Raw genomic sequence first — 18,303 nt, 5'->3', positions numbered from 1 at the left:
AAACCAAGGCAATCCTAAGCAAAAAGAATACAATTGGAGGTATCACATTATACTACAAGGCTATAGTAAGCAAGACATCAGGGCCCTGATATAAAAAACAGACATATAGATCAATGGAACAAAATAGACACATAGAAATAAAGAAATGTACCTCAATCAACTGATCTTTGACAAAGTTAAGAAATCAAACACTGGGGAAAGGATACCCTATTCAATAAATGGTGCTGGGGTAATTGGAGAGCCACATGCAGAAACATGAAACTGGACCCTTATCTCTCACCATATAAAAAAATTAACTCAAGGTGATTAAAGACTTAAATGTAAGAACTGAAACAATAATATCACAGAAGATAACCTAGGAGAAATCTTCTGGATATTGATCTAGGCAAAGAATTTATGACTAAGTCCTCAAAATGAAGCACATCATCAACTGCCTTAGACAAATGGGACTTAATTAGACTAAAAAGCTTCTGCACAGCAAAAGAAATAATCAACAGAGTAAACAGATACCCTACAGAATGAAAGAAATATTTGCAAACAATGTATCTGATAAAAGGCTAACATTGAGAATCCACAAGGAACTCAAATAACTCAATTTAAAATAATACCATTAAATAAAAAGTTTATGGCTGCCAGTGTGGCCTCCACCAACCGGGACGGAGCTCTGGATAAAGTATATGAGGAGATTGAAAAAGACTTAATTCTCCTGGAGCTACAGCTATTGAAGACAAGCTATGGGATGGGGTTCCAGAAACCTTTTCAAACTTGCAAAAGCTGACATTAAGATCTGGGTGCTTACTGGAGACAAAAAGGAACTGCTGAAAATATAGGATTTGCTTGTAAACTTCTGACTGAAGACACCACCATCTGTTATGGGGAAGATATTAATTCTCTTCTTCATGCAAGGATGGAAAACCAGAGGAATAGAGGTGGAGTCTATGCAAAGTTTGCACCTCCTATGCAGGAACCTTTTTTTCCACCCAGTGGAAACCGTGCGTTAATCATCACTGGTTCTTGGTTGAATGAAATGCTTCTCGAGAAAAAGACCAAGAGAAGTAAGATTCTGAAGCTGAAGTTCCCAAGAACAGAAGAAGAAAGACGGATGCGGACCCAAAGTAAAAGGAGGCTAGAAGCTAAGAAAGAGCAGCGGCAGAAAAACTGTGGACCTGGCCTGCGAGTGCAGCGCAGTCATCTGCTGCCGCGTCACCCCAAGCAGAAGGCCATGGTGGTGGACCTGGTGAAGAGGTACAAGAAAGCCATCACGCTGGCCATCGGAGACGGGGCCAGTGATGTGAACATGATCAAAACTGCCCACATTGGCGTTGGAATAAGTGGACAAGAAGGAATGAAAGCTGTCATGTCGAGTGACGACGATTCCTTTGCTCAGTTCCGCTATCTGCAGAGGCTACTGCTGGTGCACGGCCGGTGGTCTTACATAAGGATGTGCAAGTTCCTACCATACTTCTTTTACAAAAACTTTGCCTTTACTTTGGTTCATTTCTGGTACTCCTTCTTCAGTGGCTACTCTGCACAGACTGCATACGAGGACTGGTTCATCACTCTCTACAACGTGCTATACTCCAGCCTGCCCGTGCTCCTCATGGGACTGCTCGACCAGGATGTGAGTGACAAACTGAGCCTCCGATTCCCTGGGTTACACATAGTGGGACAAAGAGACTTACTATTCAACTATAAGAGATTCTTCGTAAGCTTGTTGCATGGGGTCCTAACATCGATGATCCTCTTCTTCATACCTCTTGGAGCTTATCTGCAAACCGTAGGGCAGGATGGAGAGGCACCTTCTGACTACCAGTCTTTTGCTGTCACCATTGCCTCTGCTCTTGTAATAACAGTCAATTTCCAGATTGGCTTGGATACTTCTTATTGGACTTTTGTGAATGCTTTTTCAATTTTTGGAACATTGCACTTTATTTTGGCATCATGTTTGACTTTCATAGTGCTGGAATACATGTTCTCTTTCCACCTACATTTCAATTTACAGGCACAGCTTCAAACGCTCTGAGACAGCCATACATTTGGTTAACTATAATCCTGACTGTTGCCATGTGCTCACTGCCCGTCGTTGCCATCCGATTCCTGTCAATGACCATTTGGGCGTCAGAAAGTCATAAGATCCAGAAGCATCGCAAGCGGTTGAAGGCGGAGAAGCAGTGGCAGCGGAGGCAGCAGGTGTTCCGCCGGGCCGTGTCATCGCGGCGCTCGGCCTACGCCTTCTCGCCTTCTCGCACCAGCGGGGCTACGCGGACCTCATCTCGTCCGGGCGCAGCATCCGCAAGAAGCGCTCGCCGCTTGATGCCATCGTGGCTGATGGCACTGCGGAGTACAGGCGCACCGGGGACAGCTGATCCCTCACCCCCAGGCCGGGACGCGGCCACAGAGCACATCTATTTTTTTATGAAAGATTCTCAGGACTTCGTGTGTGTGTGTGAATTGCATTCGTCACAAAGATATTGAAGACAATAAATAACCTTTATAACAAACTCCTTGGGTTGGATTATTAAACAATAGCAGAGCCAAGAAATAGGACTTTTAAAAGTCCTATTATTCGGCTGGGCATGGTGGCTCATTTCTGTAATTCCAGCACTTTGGGAGGCTGAGGAGGGGAGATTACCTGAGGCCCAGAATCCAAGACCAGTCCAACCAACATGGTGAAAACGTGTCTCTACCATAAATTAAAAAATGAGCCGGGCTTGGTGTGGGGCACCTGTAATCCCAACTGTCTGACAGGCTGAAGCAGGAGAATCACTTGAACCTGGGAGATGGAGGTTACAGTGAGCCAAGACCGTGCCACTGCACTCCAGCCTGGGTGACAGAGCAAGACTATGTCTTTTTTTTTTTTTTTTTTTTGAGACGGATTCTCGCTCTGTCATCCAGGCTGGAGAGCAGTGGCCAGATCTCAGCTCACTGCAAGCTCCGCCTCCCGGGTTTACGCCATTCTCCTGCCTCAGCCTCCCAAGTAGCTGGGACTACAGGCGCCCGCCACCTCGCCCGGCTAGTATTTTGTACTTTTTTAGTAGAGACGGGATTTCACCGTGTTAGCCAGGATGGTCTCCATCTCCTGACCCGGTGTTTGGCGGCATGGAGGCCTCCAGCCAGCAGCCCAGCGCAGAACGCTGTGGCGGCGGGGGCGGGGGTGGGGGTGGTGTGTGTGGGTGCGAGGGTGTGTGGTTGTGTGGGTGTGTTGGTGCGCGCGTGTGTGTGCGCGCGAGCGCGGGGTTGGGGAGTGGCGTGGGGGATCAAGCTGGGGTCGGGCGGTGGAAACGCGCGAGAGCTCTGCCGGGGCGGCTCCCGGGGCCCAGGCGGCTGCCCGCACACGCGCGCATGCGCAGTAGACGGCCCCCCTCCTGGAACCCGGGCGGGCTCTGGGACCCCGGGGAGGCTCAGTTCTCCTCGGGGTGGAGTCTCTGGCCGCCGCCGCCGCCGCCGCCGCAGCCGCCAGGCCCAGACCCGGAAGGCAGGAATGCCAGGCTGGTCAGCCCGGAGGGGAAACAGGCCTCTCCACACCGAGGCAGGTGCTCTCCGCGAAAGGGAGGCCACCGCCCCGCCCCCGATCCCGTCCCGACCCGGCGTCCTAGAGCTCCTCCAGCAGGGCCCGGTATTCCTCCTCGCTGAGGAGTAGCGGTTCCAGCAAAGCGGGCTCTCCCACGTCCTGCAGCTCCGTCGGGGCCTCGCTTTCTAGGAAAGGCTGCGCCTGTGCTTTCAAATTATGATAGCTAACATTGCTGATTTTGAATTTTTGCATTAACGTTCATCAGTGATATTACCTTGTGGTTTACTTTTTCATTGTTCTTGTCTCATTTTGGAATAAGGTAATTCTGCCTTCATAGAATGAGTTTGGAAGAGTTTCCTCTTTTTCAGGTTTTTGGAACACTTTATAAATAATTAGTTTAAGTTCTTTAAATGTTTTGTAGAATTTGGCAGTATAAGCATCGGGTCCTGAAATTTTATTTTCCTCTTTTTTCTTTCTTTTATTTATTTTTTTATTTATTCATTATTATTTTAGTTTAGATACAGGGTCTTTTCTGTCAATCAGGCTGGAGTACAATGGTGCAGTCATAGCTCACTGCAGCCTCAAATTCCTGGTCTTAAATGATGTTGTTGCCTCAGCCTCCCAGGTTTTTAGGACTACACGTGCACACCAGTACCTGGCTAATTTTTAGTTTTGTTTTTGTAAAGACTGGGTCTCACTATGTTCTCCAGGCTAATCTGGAACTTCTGGCTTCAAACAATCCTCCTGCCTTGGCCTCCAAAGTGTGATATTACGTGTGTGAGATACTGTGCCCAGGCCTCCTGATTTTCTTGTATGGAGAGACTTGAAATCAATGCTTCAATCTCATTATTTTTTACTGGTCTTTTCGCATTTTGTGTTTCTTCTTTCTTCAATTTTGATAGGTTATACGTGTTTAGAAACTTATTTATTTCTTCTGGGTTTTCCAATTTATTGGCATATAATTGCCTGTAGTATTTCTCATGATTCTTTGTATTTCTGTAGTAACCGTTGTAATGTCTGTTTTTCATCTCTGGTTTTATTTATGTGAATCTTCTTTTTTCTTAGTATGACTAAAGATATATCAATTGTGTTTATCTTTTCAAAGAATAACTTTTTATTTTATTGATCTTTCTTATTTTTGTTTCCATTTTGTTTCTTTGTGCTCTGGGCTTCGTTATTTACATTCTTTTACCAATTTGGTGCTTAGTTTGTTCATGATTCTATAATTCCCTGAAATATATTCTTAAACTGTTAGAGATTTCTTTTTTCATATAGAAATTTCTTCAATCTTCCTCTGAGGACTTTTTTGCTGTATTTCATAAGCGTTCATTTGTTCTGATTTCATTTTCATTTGTCTTAAGAACTTTTAAAATGAAACAAAATTTATTTTTTAACCCATTGGTTGTTCAGGGACACATTTAATTTGTACGTATTTACACGTTTTCTAAAGTTCTTGTTGTTTATTTTTAGTTTTATTCTATATTGTCAGAAAAAAAACGTGTATAATTTTGATTTTTTTGAATTTGCTAAGGCTCATTTTGTGGCTTAATATATGACCCATCATGGAAAATGTTGCCTGCACAGTTGAGATAAATGGATTAAATGTTCTGTAAATGAATGCTAAGTTATTTTGGTTTACAGTTCAGTTTCAATATGATGTTTCTTTCTTTGTTGATTTTCTGTCTTGATAATCTGTTTATTTCTGAAAGGGGAATATTAAGGTTTCCTACTATTATTTTCTTGCTTTCTGTTTCTCCTGTTAGATCTATTAATGTTTGCTTTGTATATTTAGGTGCTTCAATATAGAGGGCATATATATTTACAATTATTATATTGTCTTGTGATACTGACCCCTTTATCATTATGTAATGGCCATGTTTGTCTGTTTTTATAGGTTTTTCCTTGAAGTATATGTTATCTGAAATAAATATATCAGATAGGCGGTATAGGCTTTCTTTCTGATTCCGTGTTTATGAAATATATTTTTCCATGTGATCACTTTCAATGTGTGTGTGTATTTACAGATGAAGTGAATTTCCTGTAGAAAGTTTATAGTTAGGTCTTGTTTTTCATCAGTGTAGCAATTATATCTCTTAAATGGGATAATCCATTTACATACAAGCTAATTATTGATAGGCAAGGACTTAGTACTGCCATATTATTACTTGCTTTCATGTTTTTTTTTTTTAAAATTTATACTTTGATTGATTGATCTCACTATCTTCCTTTGTGGTTAAATGATTTACTCGATCAGTGTATTTTGTTTCTGTTTTTTTTTTTTTTTTTTTTTTTTAGTTTTTAGAGTATCTATTAAAAGTTTTTGCTCTGTGGTTACAACAAGGCATGCAAAGAACATTTTATGGTTACGGTATGTTATTTTAAACTTAATAACATTCCACAAAATTTAATTTTGATTCTACAAAAAGAGGAAAAGAAACCACTCTATTCTTTAACTCCATCACTCCCTCATATTTTGCATTTTTGATGTCTAATTTACATCTTTTTATATTGCTTATTCCTTAACAAGTTATTGTAATTGTTATTATTTATTTATATATATGGACCTTCACACTAAGGATACATAAGTGGTTGACATCCAATTATTACCGTATTAGTGCATTCCAAATTTGTCTGAATCCTCACTTCTACCTCTGGGTTTATACCTTCAGATTTTTTGTGTTATGTATGGCTGCCATTTTCTTTCAGTTTGAAAAACAATAATTAGCATTTCTTGTAAGGCTGGTTTGATTACAATAAATTCCTTTGCTTTTTATTTGTCTGAGAATGTTTCAGTCTCTCCTTTTTTTTCTAAATGATAGCTCTGCTGGATATTTTATTCATGGTTGACAGTTTTTTAAATTCAGCACTTGAATCTATTATCCTACTCTCCTGGCCTGTAGTGTTTCTGCTGAGAAGTCTGCTGCCAGGCATATGGGAATTCTCTTATGTGTTATTTGTTTCCTTTTTCTTAGTCCTTTCAGGATCTTCTCTTTGTCTTTTACCTTTGAGAGTTTAATTGTAATATGTCCTTGGTTGCCTTATTCAGATTAAATACGATTGGTGACTTTGACCATCCTAAACATTTTAATCTTTCTCCAGGTTTAAAAAGATTTTTATTATTTCTTTGAATAAGCTATCTTTTTTTGTCATTCTCAGTTCCTCTTTTAACACCAACAATACATAGATTTGCTCTTTTGTTGGTGTCCCACAAATCTCAAAACATTTCTTTGTTTCTTCTTATTCTTTGTTTTTTTTTCATTCTACTCTGACCATGTATTTTCAAAGAGCCTGTCTTTGAGCTCACTATTTCTTTCTTCTGCTTGATCAGTTCTGCTGTTGGTGCCTTCCATTGGATTTTCAATGTGTTCACTGAACTTTCCTGCTCTAGGGTTTCCATTTGATTTTTTCCCATTATTTTGATTTATTTGTTGAATTTCTCTGGTAGATTTCTGAATTGTGTTTCTGCTTTCTCAGTGTTCACAGGTTCTTCTTGAATTCTTTGCCTGCCAGATCATTCATCTGTATGTCTTTAAGTTCAGTTGCTGACACCTTCCTTTTTCCATTCGGAGAGGCAACTTTTCCTAAGTTATTATTATTATATGTAGATATACATCTCTGTCTACACATTGATGAATTAGATATTTGAGTCTTCTCAGTCTGGGTTTCTTTGTGACTACTTTTCAGTGGACAAGAAGCTTTGAGTGGACTTACAGTTGTATTCCATTGTAGCATTAGAGATAGCCCAGATCCCACATTAGATGTAAGTCTTGCCATGGCTCCACCCCACAAGGAGGCCCCTGCTATGGGGGGAACAAGTCAGGCCATCAAGCTTGTAGAGTCTGTGTATTGTTTCACATGAAGCTGTTGCTGCCTCACCTCCTCTTATGTCCTTAGCATCCTCATGTGGTTCATCCCTTTTGGCACTCATGATGCCACTTGTGGGCTGATACAGGAGTGAGTCTACTTGAAGGCACTCAGTATAGTGGAAAAAACAAATATCAACCTCCTGCTGACTTTTTCCAGTGAAAAAACTATAAGTCCTGCGGGACTTTCTGCAGATGGTACCATAATGGCCTGAGGGAGGAGTATCACAGTCACAGTGTATTGATTAGCTCACTGTCTAAGCCATGGTTTTACTATCTCTTCACAGTCCAAACGTGCTTCATAACCTTGTTCATACATTGAGGTTCTGTTCTCGTAATGGTAATTTCACATGCAGACAGTTGCTCACATTGATGTTTCTATAGGAGTGTGATAGCTGGAGAGGTCTGCGCCACTGTCTTGCTCTGCCTCAGTCATTTTTTTTCCAACAAGAATTTGTCTCCTAATCATTTTCATTTTTCTCTTAACCGACCTAGGTTTAGCCTTTTAACCCTTCTCCCTCCTCTGCTTCTAATGTCATTGTTTCTTTGTATGCCTATCATACCTGCGATGCTACATAACCTTCAGATGACTATATATAATATATAAGACTTAATTTCCTATAAAATAGAGGTAATAATAGCATCTGGTAGATAGAAAGGTTAAGAATATTAAATGACACCACTGATGTTAAATGGAAGTAACTTTCTGAAATGTATTAATGAGACATGATTCTTTGTTCTAGTCCTCTCTTTGTAGACTAGACTGCTTTGTTTGCGTTTTCTCTTTTCAGTCAGAGAAAGCAATAAAATTATAATAGTAAAAATTAAATAAAATTTAATTTGTAATTGTGTTCTGATCTTCTCCTTGTTCAGCCATGGAAATCAATAAAATTGTGATAGCAGAAATTAAAAGTGAGCAAAGACTTATTTAAAAATTGGCATTCGCCTTTTCAATGCCAAAATAAACTAGACAGTTTTAGTAAGGCAACAGTCTCAAGAAACAATTTATTGAAGGGAATATGGGTTTCTAAATCCTAATGAGTTTTTTTTACCTATGTGAGTCAAGTTTGACTGTCTTGAATCCTACTATGACTTTAATGGAAGTTCTAGTTAGGGTAAAGTGTCAAAGAAAAAATTGCACCAGACAAAGTTAAACACATAAAAAAGCCGTTATTGAAGGCGATTGCAAAAGGGTAGAGGCCAGAACTTAGTCTGAACTCAGCTCCACTGAACAAACAGCAGTAGGGATTTTGAGATCTGGAATGAGGGGGAGATCGTAGACCACTTGTCTTTGCTAGTTGTCTTTTCCAAAGGAATATTGAACTATCTTTTATCTTTATGACAGAAGGTAATTTTACAAATTAGAGCAATATGCCCACCAAAATTTGGCTCTTACTCTCTCATGGAGTCTGGGAGATAATGGTGTCATCATTCTTGAGAATTACATTTCAAAGGGATGCTTCCCAGGTTCTTGAAATAGATATTCCTGAAGTGTAAAACTGACAAGTGGGCTCTTAAAAAGATTTATATATCAAAGAGGCATAGAAAGATTTTACAATGATAACATTTCTAAAATATGCTAAAAACAACAAACAAACAAAAAGAAAACAAGGGGCCTAGAATCAGAAATAATCCTGTCTAAAATTTTATCAAGCTGAGGGGATGGTTTTAGTCAAAGGTTTGGTGTATTTTAACTGAGCTTTTAACTACACGGAAAGAAGAAAGTTCCCAGGAGATGTGACTATGGCTCTGCCTGTGTCGCTGATCAGGTATTCATCCCCAGCATCCTCCTGGGACTCGCTCAAAGAGATAGACAAGAAAAAATAGACAGTTAAAGATGAGAAAATATGCAGGCTGATGTCTTCTCTAGTGCACATAGGGTGTCCCAGGAATGACAGAGTGGCAGGACAGCAGGAAGTGCCTTAGAGATCAATTCCCTTACTCTCAGCTGGTGGGTGCTGCCTGAAAATCCACTCTCTCCAAGGTCGGTGGGAGGGGGACTCACAACTGGTTTGATCAGACCAGTGGTGGCCCCTGGTGGACATGCTGGCCTCAGAATGTGAGGTCTTGGAGGCTAGAGGAAAATGGCATTGGTGACCAGAAACTTCCTCAGTGGTTGGCAATACATGCAAAATCAAAGAGAAGATGAGCCGTGTCAGCAGATATCAGTGAAGAATGTCCAGAGAAGACTCCACTGACCATACACAGCACAGACCAGTCTGTTCCGGAGGACAGTGCAAATGGCACACAGCAGCAAGGGAGGCTACTTCGACCCTGCCCACGCCACCAGCAGCTCAGACCCTAAGGTCAGATGCCACCACAGGGGCTTAATTCCAGTGCTCGGTCCACTTCTCAGGAAGACGGGAGCCTGCACTCAGCCCCATCCCCGTGGCTGCACAGGGCCCAGGACCTGTGACATGGCGCTCTGGGTGCAGGCCGAGAAAGAGCAGAATGTAGGGTGGCATGTCGGTGATCTCGGCGACACTCTGACCATCTTGGAGCAGCCCCAACAGCCTCAGCTGTGGACTCAGCTGCAACTGCCACCTGGCTATGGCGCAGGGGTGCAGCAGTGGCAACCCTTGACCCTGTCTCCGCCACCAGCAGCGTGGACGGCAGTACCAGAGAGCGCCTCCGCACCTAAGACCTTAGGCCACGCAGCTGCAGGATGACGTGAAACTGCCGCAGACACAGCTCCCAGAGGCTGTGCAGTGCCCAGCAAGGTGACCCTGCACTCTGGGCACGGGCCAAAGATCAGATACTACCATGAAAGGACAGTGAACTTGGTGACCCTAAGGCTCGCAGTGGGTTTAGCAGCAGCTGTCACCTGGAACCAACCCTGACCCTGGCCGCCTCACCAGTTGCAGGAACCCCAGGCCAGATGCCACCAGCGGCTAATCCAGGTGTTCCTCCTCCAGCTGCAGCAGGGCGGAAATCCGCTGCTGAGCCCCATCTTGGCTGCTGCACAGAGCCCAGCGCCCGCACAACGCGCTCTGGATAAGAGCAAAGGAAGAGGGGACTTAGGGTGGGAGGACCCTGCACTCCCTGACCGTCAGGCTATCTGAGGTCAGCCCAGCCAGCCTGGGTCTAAAGCTCCGCTGCAGCTGCTACCTGCTCATGGCGGGCAGCTGTGGCAAACCCCCTCTGCCCGCCACACTAGCGGCTCCGAAACCCTAGAGCCAGACGCCACCGAGTGGCAAAGTCAGGCAGTGGGTCCACAGCTGCAGGAGAGCGGGAATCTGCCCTTCCGTGGATTCCTGGAGGCTACACAGTGCCCAGCACCCGCCACCCGGTGCTCTGGGCGCGGGCAAATGACTCTCAGGCTGTCTGGGACCGGACCAGCCCTGCAGCCTCAGCGGTGGGGTCAGGGGCGGCTGCCGTGTGCACACAGTGAACTATAGCAGCTGTGGCAGCCGCGGACCCTGTGCAAGCCACCGGCAGTGCGGACCCCATGACAAAAAGCCTCTGAGGCAGCTGACTCAGGCGGTAGGGCCCCCAGCAGCCAGAGGGCGGAAAACTGCAGCTCAGCCCCATCCCAGCGCTTGCACTCTGCTCAGCACCTGCCAACAGCAGTGAGGATTCCATGGCTGGAGGCCTTGCCAGGGCAGGAACCTGTCGCTCTGCCTATTCTAGGCAGCCGCACAAGGCCCAGTGCCTGAAACCCCGAGCTCTGGGCACGGGCCAAGGAAGAGTGGACCCTAGGCTGGGAGAGCGGTGCACTGGGCGATCCTCACGCTTTCTGGGACCAACCCTGCCGGCCTCTCCTGAGAGCTCAGCTGCGGCTGCCACCTGTACAAGGGCACGGCAGCAGCAGAGCAACCGGGCACTTTGCCTGCACCACCAAGAGCCCTGACACCGGGGCCAATGCCATCTCAGCCCCGAATTCAGAAAGTCAGCCCTGCAGCTGCCGCAGGGCAGAAACCTTTGCCCTTGGCCCAGTCCCCCTGGCTGCACAGTTCCCAGTGCCCGTGACCCGGAACTCTGGGTGCAGGCAAAGAAATCGCGGACCCTAGGCTGGGATGGTGGTCCACTCCATGACCCTGAGGCTGTCTGGGAAACGCCTTGCAAGCCTCCGTCATGGGCTCAGCTGCAGCAGCCACCTACCTGCACATGGCGCCCACAGTAAACTTGGTGGCAACCCCAGACCATGCTCTTACACCACCCAGGCGGACCCCAGGGCCAGACGTCACCCAGCGGCTAATTCAGGTGGTCAGGCCCCAGCTGCAGGAGGGTGGGAACCGGCCGCTCAGCCATTTCCTGGTTGCTGCCCTGTGCCCAGCGCGTGAACACCCTGCTCTGGGCACTGGCAAGAGAGAGCTGACTCTAGGATGAAAGGGCCGTGCCCTCAGCGATGCCCAGGCTGTCTGGGAACAGCCCTGCCTGCCTCTGCTGTAGGTTCAGCTGCAGTGGCAACCTGCTTTAGGCGCAGCAGTAGCTGTGGCAACCTGCGACCCTGCCAGTGCCACCAACAGTGCGGTCCTTTGGGCCAGAAACCTCCATGGCGCCTAAGTCAGGGTTTTGGTCCCCAGCTGCAGGAGGTCAGGAACTGCCCCACCTCAGAGGCTGCCTGGTGCCCAGAGCCAGGGCCCATCTCTTCTAGTGCAGGTTGTGGAGGAGCCAGGGGCCACCCAGGCTAGAGGGCAATGTCATGATCACAGCTCACTGAAGCCTCAACCTCCCAGATTCAAGCTATGCTCTCACCTCAGCCTCCTGATTGGCTGGTAGCTGGACTACAGGTAGGTACTATAATGCCTGGCTATAATATTTTATATATATTTTGGAGAGACAGGATCTCACCATGTTGCCCGGGCAGGTCTTGAACGCCTACAGTTCAAGCGATCCTCCCAACTTGACCTTTCTCAGTGGTGGAATTGTATGTGTGAGCCACTGTGCCCTACCTGTGACTTTTCTTATAAGGATACTTGTCATTGGATTTCGGGCCCATCCTATTTCAAGATGAGATGCCCTCATCTGAAGGTGCTGGATTTAATTACATCTGCAGAGTGTTTTCCAAATAAAGGCACATTCACAAGTTCCAGTTAGACATATCTTTTGATCGACCACCATGCAATTAACTTGAGGAGTATTCAAATGCTAGTGTGGACTGAGGCACCAAAGAATGACATTATTATATCATACACATTGCCTTCTTTGTAGTGACCTGTGGGCTTGGAAACAGAACCATTTGCAACTGTCAGGGAAGTGCACAGAGCCTGACATTTCCCACAGCCTCTTCCCCACTGGCCTTCCATGAGAGGATCACCCCTTGAGAATGTCGAGAGATTCCTGTTAAATGCTAAAGACCACAGGAGTGTTTGGGAGGGGGAAGATGTTTGGGGAGCAACTTAGTCGCCCTGAGGTGCCCATTACCCTTCACTTTTTCAGCAAGGATCTAGGAATGGGATCCAGGCACAAGATGGATACATGTGCATGAGAAGAGGCCAGAGTCTTTTTCTGTGTAGGCATCATCCAGCCCTAGATGAGCATTGCTCCAGAAACACGTACACACATGATGCTAAACCCAATCTTTTGAGGACTTAATACTAACTGGGATTTTTTTAAGCATTTAATTCTTACCACAGTCCTTTGACATCTTATTATCCACATTTTACAGATAAACAGGCACAGAGGGTTTAAGTAACTTGCACAAGGTCACACAATCATAACCAGTAAAGCGAGGATGAAAGCCCAGTCAGTCTGCATTCAAAGCCTGTGCTCCTGCCCCAAAATGACAAGTAATGACTTAAAGGCAAGAAAAACAGACCCTCCTCGACCCACCATCCTCATACACAACCTTCCAGCCCAGGATCTCAGCTATTCATTCATTTGCTCTCATATTCATTCATTCATTCATTCATTCATTCAGTTCTTCCACAACCATTTAGTGAAGCTCTGTCGTGGAATGTCCACAAAGAAGGTTCAAAAATGAGACAGGTGTATTTTCTCCCGTATAACAGGGGATGACCATATGAAGAGAATTGATGGGCTGTGTGTCCCATGGTTTTACAGGACAGTGGTGGAGGGTGGCCCAGGTCATCCACTCTCTGGGAAGGCAGAACCAGAAGCACAAGTTAGACAACTGCTAAAGTGATGTTCATGCAGCCTCATATGTTAAGTCCTATCTTTTGAAAACTTTTAAAATTTTGTATGTAAGAAGATTTTAGATGCTTATCACTGAGTACCAGAGGGATGTAGGCTGATGCCCTTATCAACGAATTTGGGGACCATGACACACAAGGATTGACTACTGCAGACACGTTCACAGTGCTACCTCCTGCCCCAAGGAGGATGGCCCAAATCCCCATGCCCTCTCTGATGGGGAGAAGGGCTGGCAGAGCCATTAGCTTCACTTCCAGCCACCCCTGGCACTTTGATGCTCCTGGTGCTGACCCAGGGTCCTGGAGGACTGGCTGAGGCAGGGGTAGAGATGCGTAGGGCAGCGGCTCCTTTCCATCCACACCAGAACTATTTCAGTGTTTCACCAATTCAGCCATTCCCTTGTGTGCTGGCTGAACATCAGCCCTGCTCCAGGCCTCAGTTTCCCCTTTGTAAAGGGAATGCTCTGGATTCAGGGCTGACCAGAAGTCATCACGTTCTTGAGATTCCAGGCCTGTTGGCAGGGGATGAGAGGTTCACTAGGAGTGTAGAAGGCCAAGGTTGGGGAGAGGTGGAGGAGAGAGTGGTCTCCCTTCAGCCCAGGTGGGAGGTTCACAGAGACACGCTTCCTTCTTCCCCAAGGCAGGACTTGTTAACAGTGAGCTTCAGGCATTCTGGCTCTTGGGACTAACTAGGATGTCACCCTCCCTGTAGTGTCCACTCCATAGACAACATGAGAGGAGTGTGTAAGTATAACTAGGAACAGGTTAGTGTCCTGATATTCTCTGTGATGGAGGGGGCAGCCCTCCTCAGAGACCCAGGGAAGCCCAGAACCATGGGGAGCCTGAACACACTTTACTTTCTCAGCAGTGACAACCAGAACCCTGGCCTACTAAAACATAAATTAAAAGGAGAATACCCTAAATTCCTGGCTGTACCAGGATGACTCACTCAAAGGCCCTGTTAGGACAAAGATAACTTTATATACAAGGCCAGGCAGAGCCCAGAAGGAGTGGACTCCAAGAATGGGGAAGAGAAGGACAAGTTCTTCTTATCAGCTACTCCTTTGAGATTCTTTCCCAAGCCAGTATTTCTTTGCTCTGCTGTCATAACTATTTTTGTAACTATTTCTGTAAGTTTGTAAGGATTTTGTGAGTCCTGTTTTCCATTTGTGCAACACTGAGAAGTTTACAAGAAATGCCCGAGCAAGCCTAAAATAGTGACCATCTGCTGAGAGCCTGCTGGGCAGCCCAGCAGAAGTCACCAGACATGTTTGAGTCATACACCTGTCTCGGTTTGATTAACTGCCTTTGTTCTGCTTCTGTAAGCTTGCTAAGGCCACCCTGTGAGTTTCACACACCTGCATGCTTAAAAACCAGGCCCCATCTTTGTTCGGGGCTCAGCCTTTGGGATGTGAATCCACTGGGGCAGTAGCCACTTTAATGAAATCCTCCTGTCTCAGCCATTGGTCTCTCCAGTCTCTTGAATCCTGCAACACTATGACGGCTCCAAGACAGCATGTGGGATTTAAATACTAACTTTTTTGTTTGCTTGTTTGTTTTTATTTTTGTACAAGACTGGGTCTGGCTTTTTCACTCAGGCTGGAGTGCAGTGGTGCAATCACAGCTCAGTGCAGTCACCTCCTGGTCTCAAGCCCCCGTCCAACCTCAGCCTCCCAAGTAACTTAGGACTACAGGTGTACACCACCATGGTTAGCTCATTTTTGTATTTTTTGCAGAAACGATGTCTCACTATATTGCTCAGGCTGGTCTCAAATTCCTGAGCTCAAGAGATTTACCAGTCTCAGCCTTCCAAACTGCTAGGATTACAGGTGTGAGACACTGTGCCTGGCAGTAATTTTGTTTTATATTAAGGTGAGGTTTATACCACCTTATTCTGATTACAAAAGTAATACATGCTCATTGTATAACACTGAAAATGTAAGCAGTATAAAGAAGAAAATAAAAAAGACTATGAAAATCACTAGTGGTCCATTGCCTACTGATACATTATGTGTTGCCTCCTAATCTTTACTTCCTCTCCCTCCATGTGTATCTTTGTGTGCATGTCTGTCTGTCTGTCTATCTGTGTGATTTTCTTGGCACATAGGACAATAGCTGACATTTATATCTCCCCTACCAATGTTGCACATGGTGTTAAGCATTTGACAAAATATATTGTATTTAACTCCTACAGAAAACCTAAAAAGGCAAAGGGCAATATAATTAACAGAATTTTCCATATGAAAAGACTGGGGCCTGAGTTGAGGTCACATTTTATATATGGCATTATATTGGACTTCAGACACGTAACATAGTAAGTGTCCTGCAGAATCTTGGCCCCTTAATCTATACAATAACAGAAGCAACTTTTGTGAGATTGTTTTTCCTATCCATGCCTGGAATATTTACATAACATTCCAGTGTTTAAATATGTTGTTTATTGCCAGATGCGGTGTCTCATGGCTGTAATCCCAGAATTTTGGTACTCCAAGGCAGGTGGATCACCTGAGCTTAGGAATTGAAGACCAGCCTAAGCACTACAGGAAAACCCCATCTCTACTAAAATACAAAAACATAGCCAGGCGTGGTGGGGTGTGCCTGTATTCCCAGCTACTTGGGAGGCTGGACAGGAGAATTTCTTGAACCTGGGAGATGGATGTTGCAGTGAGCTGTGATCATGCACTGCACCCCAGCCGGGGCAACAGAGCAAGACCCCATCTTTAAAAAAAGTTGTTTATCAAACCATTTTCATCTTCAAAACATTTCAGGCCTCCTCTTTGGCTTTTTAGCATTATAAATAATATTGCAATAAACATCCTTCAGCAGAAAACTTCATAGCCTAGCTTCCCAGAAGTAGAGGTGTTAGGTCCAAGGTTATGAATTGTTTTAAAGCTATTGATTTATCTGGATAAAATTGCTTCCAGAGATACTGCCCCTTTTTGCATTCCAATCAGTGGATCTCACCTTCAGCATTTTGTGCCGTTAAAAAGATAATGTTTCTCCTTTTAAAGATTATACTTAAAATAGCTTTTAAATGTGAAAAATTTGTATCTACAAATATGAGATAGGGAAAAAATAAAAGAAACACAAGAGCAGAAAGTAGATGAAAACATCCAAATTGAAATCACAGGCCTCCGTTATGGAGAAGACAGCTGCAATAGCTTTTTTGTTCTTTTATCTACAGTTGGTAGATTCTTCTTGTAATTAATTTTTACCCCAACTTAAGTGCTGGCTGGGTTGTCGATTTGATGCTGGAATGGAAAGAAGAAATGTGCACCTTGTCTTTGAAAGGTCCTGAGAGCCTTGTCTGTCCTTGTGATTATGTGGGTATCTGTTACATTGTTGTGAATTTTGAGCTTTGAAAATAACTTAACAGTCAATCAATTGCTGAGCTTCTATTACCAGTAGTGGAACACAGTGTACATCATATAGAGAGGCAGACTAGTCACTGACAAGGAGGCTGACCCCGGGAAAACCAGCACAGAGCCAGCTCTTCTGTTTGAATCCACTCTCCAGAATATACCATAAGTCAGGGAAAGAAATAAGAGTCTCAAGAAATGAGACTCTTACTGCGATGAGAGGGGGACCTTGAAAGCTACTTTAGCGATTGGGGGAAGAGAAGTCTCCTTTTGCATCCCAAATCAAGCAGAGACCTGGTAGTCCAAGCATAATTTCTGAAAAACCTGGGTCACCCGGGCCCTGAGGAATCCTGTCCTCTTAGTCCACATTTGCCGAAATATCAGGAGGTTCATCAGGAAGCTGGTTAGGCATCTCAACACAGGGTCAGAAAGCTCCTACGTATACAAATAAATGTGCACACTGGAAACTGAGTTCTGTAATTTTTCCGTGGCCTAGAGAACTATGATGATGAAAATGTTCTACATTCATGCTACCTAGTTCAGTAGCCACTAGTCACATGTGGCTGTCGGGTAACTGAAATGTGGCTAGTCCAACTAACCAGCTTATGTTAAATTTTGATTTATTTGAATTAATTTTAATTTAAATAGTCACCTGTGGCTATTGGCTACTGCAGTGGATAGCACAGAGATGAGAAATAATAGAAAACTATTGTTGTTGTTGCAATGGCTGTCATTATCAAAAGCTCAGTTCCTGTTTTATGTAAGATTTTGGTTTCTATTTTCTCAAAGAAGTGACGTACAAGAAAAAGAAAACAAAATGATGTTCAAGTAGAACTTTGGTAAGGAAGGGTGAAGCACACTTAACTCAGGGTGGAGACAACAGCAATGACCTTGTTTGAAATGCAGCTCCTGTCTGTGTGGCTCTCTGTGCTCTGTTGGGGCATCAGCTCCTTTACTTCTTAGTTAAAGCAGTTATTTCAATGGTGCAATGCCTTTTTGTTCAATAAGCATGATTTGTTACACAGCTGGTTTATCTCCAGTATGGAAGCTCTCTACTTAATTGTCTTGATTTCTCTATGCTTGTTACCACTCTGCAGATGTAAGCATGGCACCTGTATATCTCTCTGCAGGCTTTGATCTAATATGACAGTGTCTACGACGTGCCCACCTAGAGAAATACACACATTGCAACTTGAGGAAGAGAAAAAGAGGGCCCTGCAAAAGGCATCTACAGGCCCCACGTGCTGTTTACCCTTTTTATTTATTGGTGAAGTGAGTCCTTATCCATTTATTGGGCTGTTGCAAGCAAAGGAATTAACTGACTATGACAATTCTCCTTGATTTACAGAAATTTAGTCTGCTTTGAGTTCCCACTGTTGGGAGAAACCTAGTTATGCTAATTAAGAACAGTTACAGATAATATAGTGGTAGTCTTTTTCTTTCTTTTTCTTATTTATTTATTTATTTATTTGTTT

At 44.4% G+C, this 18,303-nt stretch overlaps 1 pseudogene; it reads left to right on the top strand.

Moving 5' to 3' along the window:
* Positions 1 to 625: 625 nt before the first annotated feature.
* On the top strand, positions 626 to 2,502 carry LOC117084390 (annotated as a pseudogene).
* The last annotated feature ends 15,801 nt before the right edge of the window (positions 2,503 to 18,303 follow it).

The sequence above is a fragment of the Trachypithecus francoisi genome, unplaced genomic scaffold (genome assembly GCF_009764315.1).
Source record: "Trachypithecus francoisi isolate TF-2019V2 unplaced genomic scaffold, Tfra_2.0 Contig00483, whole genome shotgun sequence".
NCBI lineage: Eukaryota > Metazoa > Chordata > Mammalia > Primates > Cercopithecidae > Trachypithecus > Trachypithecus francoisi.
Note: the sequence above shows the minus strand (reverse complement) of the source record. Positions and strands in the feature narration are given on the sequence as shown.